This window comes from Capricornis sumatraensis, chromosome 3, assembly GCF_032405125.1.
Source record: "Capricornis sumatraensis isolate serow.1 chromosome 3, serow.2, whole genome shotgun sequence".
NCBI lineage: Eukaryota > Metazoa > Chordata > Mammalia > Artiodactyla > Bovidae > Capricornis > Capricornis sumatraensis.
The window spans coordinates 58,369,209-58,375,893 of NC_091071.1; the positions used below are offsets into that span (position 1 = coordinate 58,369,209).

The 6,685-nt window shown below is 35.8% G+C and overlaps 1 pseudogene; it reads right to left on the reverse strand.

Moving 5' to 3' along the window:
• Positions 1–2,332: 2,332 nt before the first annotated feature.
• Positions 2,333–6,245, reverse strand: LOC138076262 (glycine cleavage system H protein, mitochondrial pseudogene; annotated as a pseudogene).
• Positions 6,246–6,685: the final 440 nt, after the last annotated feature.

The following is a 6,685-nucleotide window of genomic DNA, read 5'->3' on the forward strand; positions in this document are numbered from 1 at the left end:
TCACTGTAACAAGGTGCATTAATTGCATTTGAGTAAGTCTATTCATCAAGCCATTTTATTTTACTTTGTTTTGATTGTAGCAATTGGAGCCAATATGAAATTCATCTTTATTTGTAACCTAGAAGGATTGGAAAATAAGTCTCTAAGACCTAAATGGATACAACATAACCCGAGTGCTACAAATTATGTGCTTTGAGTTTATCATGTCATGAAATCATTCTCCTTTTTCTTAGGTCCTGGGGAAAAATTATGCTTTTTATTTAATGAACTAAGAAATTCAGAGAGAAACAAAGCAATATTGGCACCTGATAGTATTAATAATTTGATATCATCTTTAATATCATAAACTTGATCTTTTTACATAAAATTGAGGGGTACTATGTAAACTGTGTGTTTATAAGAATAATAATCTTTTAAAATAAAATTTGAATTATCACAAATAATTCTCTGTTGAATTTCATTTTCTTTCAGTTATAGAGATACTTGAAAAATAATTTAACTCTGTAAAACTAGCAAATTACTTATACTAAATCTAAGACCCATTTGGGCACAGAAGCTGAGAAGGGAAGAAGACATAATTTTCAAGGTAGAAGAATATTGCCTCTTGCAGTGTCTTACAGAGCTATCGTACTGCTAAAGTGAGAAAAACTGTAGCTAGAGAAGCAGGGAACATAATTACAAACAAAAAGGGAAATAGAATTATAATTGAATTCATTGTCAAATGTTTAGAAAGTTTGCAGTTTTTCTTCCATTTACTCAGGTGAATGATACAATCTTGCACAGCTGAGAGAAAAAAACCTAGGATTTTATATACTTGGCTTCCGAGGGTAAAAGTAGTCTGGTCAAAATAGACTGGCAATTAAAATGTTTATTTTCAGTGGTAGTACAGTTAAAGAAAGCATACTGTGCTTTTGTTTGATGTTAAACCTGATGAACTATTCATCTGGAAGAAAAATACACTTGATTTTGTGTGTATATCTGTGTGTAAATGCATGTAATTGCTCATGTGTTATCATCCCAAGGCTTTCTACCTTTTCCATTCATCTCCTCACAGTCCAAACCAATTCTCTCACACATTCTATATTCAGTCTGGAAGTGAATAAAACCCTCCTAAAGTTGTTTACAATTAGCATAAAAAAGGGGGAAAGAAAGCATTGACTATAATTTAGTATTAATATATCTGACTCCACTGATTTGATTAATAATGCTTCCAATTTGCAGAAATTATAAGAGCAAATGGTAATTACTGCCCTTTCTGCTGGACTTTAAGTTCAACTTATATTTTTGAGAATAGTAAATATAAATTTTTATAATTTTATGACATTATATTTGACAGAAATGTAGAGAAATACTTTTCATGTGAAAACTTTACCAAAGAAGAAGAAAGTGAATTGTAGCAAAGCTTTTGTTTGCTTTCATATAAAATTAACTTTTACTAACATAACTTCTGTTAAAGCAAATCCCCGAATACACAGGACCTCAACATGTTTAAGTGCTTTGCAATTGTGGGAACTAAAATTCTCACTAATGAAAAAAACATTAAAAATAAAGGAGAAAATGGAGAGGAAAAGGAGAAATGAAAGTTTGGATAAAAAATAACATTAAAATGTGAATCTTCTAAATGTTAATATAGAAGCAAAATTAATTTTTAATCAGAACTCACTATTTTTTTCAGTCTGTTGAAAAAAATTAAAAAAATCTGTTTTAAACATTTTTATGAAGGTAAAAATGCATGTGGTAAGGTAAAATATTTTTGGAAAAGAGGACTAGAGAAGGAAAACTTGCTCTGCTAGATGAGAACATGCAGTAATTTACTGTATTTGAATCAATATGGCATTGGCATCAGAACAGACCAGTGGAAAAGAATCCAAAATCTGAAAATAGATTTGGTGAGAATGAGAATTTAACATATGACAAAGGTGATATTTTAGCTCATTGGGAAAGTGTTTTTTGCAGCATAAAATGCTAACATGATTTACTTCCTGATTGGCTACCCATCAGAAAGTACATAAAATTTTACCGGTGCCTCACACCATATAGACAAATTTGGATAGATTAAAAATTAAATTTAACAAAAACACAGTAACAAACACCTATAAGAAAATCTAGAAGACCATGGGTATAAACTCAGTGAGGGGGGGTGAAGGAGAGCTTTAAATTTTTAAAAAAGTACATAGAAAAAGTAATATATATTGAAAAGATATTTGTGTGTAGAATGCAGATAGAAGATTAATATTTATAATATATAATGAGTTCTTTGAATTGACAAGGAGATATTCCTTTTTTTTTTTCTTTAAGTTGTTTCAAAGTAGTTTATTTAGGGGTTCCATTTTCACTCCGCAATAGATTTTATGTATTTCTCATATGCTTCTTCACTCATTAGTTCATCTAGTTCTGAAGGGTTACTGAATGTCATCTTGATCAGCCAACCATCTTCCTAACAAGACTTGTTGACAAGTCCTGGATTTTCTGCTAGAGCTTTATTAATTTCAGTTACTTCTCCTGATAGAGGAGAATAGAGTTCACTAGCAGCTTTCACACTTTCCAAAGCACCAAACTCCTCTTGTTTGTTCAACTTTGTCCCAACTTCAGGCAGACTACAGTAAACATCATCTCCCAAAGCTTCCTGTGCAAAATTGCTGATTCCCACTGTTCCAACACCATTTTCTGTTGTTACCCATTCGTGTTTTTCTGTGAATTTCCGCACCGACAGCAGAGCAGGGCCGGTGCGCAGCGCCCGGACGGCACCCGCTCGCAGTCCCCAGGGCCGCAGCGAGCAGGGCGCGCTGGGTGCCGAGATGGCGCAGAGGCTGCCGACCGCGGCCCGCACGCTCCGCACCGCGCGCAGCAAGAGAAAATGGGCAAAGGATAATAACTAGGCAAATCAGAAAGTAACTAATCCAAAAATCTCAACCTCCTTTTAGACAAACAAAAGTTAAATAAACTAATATGTGTATACCTCTCACACTGGCCAAAATTAAAAAGAAGGAAAACACCACTTTCTGTCCAGAAATGGAGATGTGAGAGTATTTCCAGATGTTACCAACAAAAACATAAATTTTTGCATCCTTTTTGAAAAGAAATGTGGTAATGTCTATTTAAAGAAACAAATGCCTAGTTGATTTTGATCTTTCAGTCCCTCTGTTAGGAATCTAGCCTGTAGAAATAATAGCACCCACAAAGATTCTGTATACAGAATATTCTGTGTACAGAATATTTTTTATAACATTATTCATAGTGGCAAGGAACTGGAAACAAAAACAAACACTCATCATAGCACATTAATACCATGAACTATTTTGTAGTCATTAAAAAGACTGTATTAGAATCATTCTAGGATACTTGGAAGGATTTCCCTGAGGTATTGTTGAGTGAGAAAAGCAGAATACTGACAATACTGCAGAATATTCTAACTTTGAAATATAAGTAAAATCCCTCACTATAAACATATATATGCATTTTGGAAATACTTATAATTTTATAATCTGAGAAATTTTGTCACCTGGGTTACCTAGGTGGTGATCGTGCTGGTGATGTTGTGGGTAAGAGGAATAGAGAAAGGAGAAAAGTAATGTATTAGTTTTTTGTTGTTGTGTAACAAATTAACTTCCCTTGTGGCTCAGCAGTAAAGAATCTGCCTGCCCATGCAGGAGACACAGGAGAGGTGGATTTGATCCTTGGGTAGGGAAGATCCCCTGGAGAAAGAAATGGCAACCCAGTTAAGTATTCTTGCTTGGGAAATTCCACGGACAGAGGAGCCTGGAGGGCTACAGTCCATGGGGTCACAAAAGAGTTGAACATAGAAACTTAAAACATCATACAACTATTTTCTCACAGTTTTTGTGTGTCAGGAGTCACATCTACTAAGCTGAAAACTCTGCTCAGTGTCTTATAGGGCTGCAAGCAAGGTGTTGGCAGGACTGATGTCATTTCTGAAGCTCATGATGCTTTCCTAAGCTCACACGATTGCTGACAGAATTCACTTCCTTGCAACTGCATCATTGCAGGCCTTGGCTTCTCTGTGGCTGTTGTCTGGAGGCCACCTTGATGTCCTTGAGGCCACCTGAAATTCCTCATCACATCCTTTTCCCATAGACAGTTCAAAACACAGCTGTTTGATCCTTCAAGGCCAGTAGGAGAGGCTCCTGTTGCTAAATCAGCTAAGATGTCTTATAAAATGGAATATAATCATGAGAAACAACCCATGCAGTCACTTTTGCCATATTCTACTGGTTAGAAGAAATACATAAGTTTCACTAACATTCTAACACAGATTATTACAAGGTCATGGATCACTGAGGACAGTGGGGAGATGAAGATTAAGGGTGTTTTGTTATAGCAAGCCCAGCAAATAATGAAAAGAAACAATATTTCAAAAAGACCAAAAAACTAATGGAAAACAGAAATTATCAAGATTCATGTGACCATACATATATATAAGAAATAAAATGTGAAAACAAAGACCTTAAAAAAAAAGATTGCCACGTGTCAGATCATTAGTGTTATGCATTTCCTTGTGTCCTTTGCAGACCATTAATATGACATATGGTAACATGTGCTTCTTTGGCTTCTTCATGAAGAATGTGCTTTATTGTTTTCTTTCATGTTTCAATCCAGTATAAATTTCATCCATGCAAAAATTCTCAATTTTCAGAGACCCATTAATATATGTAAACAATGAAAGAAAAGAGAATTTTAGTTAAGCTGAGCTTTTCAAACACCATCAATTATGAGACATATGCCAAAATCAAAAACTTGAAAATGTGAAAATACATTCAACTAAGATTTGATGAAAATTTCTAGGGGAAATTTTCTTCTTGGGAAGACATTCTTTAGCTTCCAGCTGAAGGCCCTTAAAATCCAGTGGGTTACCTCCTCCTTCTTAGACATTGTCTGCTGAAAGCCATTGCTTGCATCACATTCTTCTATTTCCTAGTCAGATTTAGAAGAGGTTAGGCCAAAGCAGAAATGATGATCAGTCATGGACATGTCTGGTTGTGAAGGTAAAGTCCAATGCTGTAAAGAACAATATTGCATAGGAATGTGGAATGTTAGATCCATGAATCAAGGTAAATTGGAAGTAGTCAAACAGGAGATGGCAAGAGTGAACGTTAACATCTTAGAAATCAGTGAACTGAAATAGAAGAGAATGGGTGAATTTAATTCAGATGACCATTATAACTACTACTGTGGGCAAGAATCCCTTGGAAGAAATGGAGTAGCCCTCATAGTCAACAAGAGTCCAAAATGCAGTACTTGGATGCAGTCTCAAAAACAACAGAATGATCTTGGTTTGCTTCCAAGGCGAACCATTCAACATCACAGTAATCTAAGTCTATACCCTAACCACTAATGCCGAAGAAGTTAAAGTTGAATGGTGCTGAGAAGACATACAAGACCTTCTAAGGGATTGAAATGCAAAAGTAGGAAGTCAAGACATAACTGGAGTAACAGGCAAGTTTGACCTTTGAGTACAAAATGAAGCAGGGCAAAGGCTAACAGAGTTTTGCCAAGAGAACACACTGGTCATAGCAAACACTGTTTTCCAACAACCCAAGAGACAACTCTACACATAAACATCACCAGATGGTCAATAGTGAAATCAGACTGACTATGTTCTTTGCAGCCAAAAATGGAGAAGCTCTACAGTGTCAGGAAAAACAAGATCTGGAGGTGACTGTGAGTTTCTTATTGCAAAATTCACGATTAAATTGAAGAAAGTATGGAAAACCACTAAGCCAATCAGGTATGATCCAAATCAAATCCCTTATGATTATACAGTGGAGATGATGAAGAGATTGAAAAGATTAGATCTGGTAGACAGAGTATCTGAAGAGCTATGGACAGAAGTTCATAACATTGTATAGGAGGCAGTGACGAAAACCACCTGAAAGAAAAAGAAATACAAGAAGGCAAAATCGTTGGCTGAGGAGTTCTTACAAATAGCTGAGCAAAGAAGATAAGTGAAAGGCAAAGATATGCCCAACTGAATGCTGCGTTCCAGAGAATAATAGCAAGGAGAGATAAGAAAGCCTTCCTAAGTGATCAATGCAAGGGAATAGAGGAGAATGGGAAAGACCAGAGTGTTCTTCAAGAAAATTGGAGATACCAAGGGAGCATTTCATGCAAAGATGGGCTCAATAAAGGACAGAAATGGCAAGGACCTAACAGAAGCAGAAGAGATTAAGAAGTGGCAAGAACATACAGAACTATACCAAAAAGTTCTTAATGATCCGGATAACCATGATGATGTGTTCACTCAGAGACAGACACCCTGAAGTGTGAAGTCAAGTGGGCCTTAGAAATCATTTCTATGAACAAAGCTAGTGGAGATGATGGAATTCCAGATGAGCTATTTCATGTCCTAAAAGATGATGCTGTGAAAGTGCTGCCCTCAATAAGCCAGCAAATTTGGAAAACGCAGCAGTGACCACAAGACTGAAAAAAGGGTTTTCATTCCAATCCCAAAGAAGGGCAATGCCAATGAATGTTCAAACTATCATAAAATTATACTCATTTCACATACTAGCAAGGTAATTAATGCTCAAAGTCCTTGAAGACAGGTTTCAATAGTATGTGAACTGAGAACTTCCAGATGTACAAGCTGGATTTAGAAAAGGCAGAGGAACCAGAGATCAAATTGCCAATATCCATTGGATCATAGAAAAAGTGATGCAATTTTATA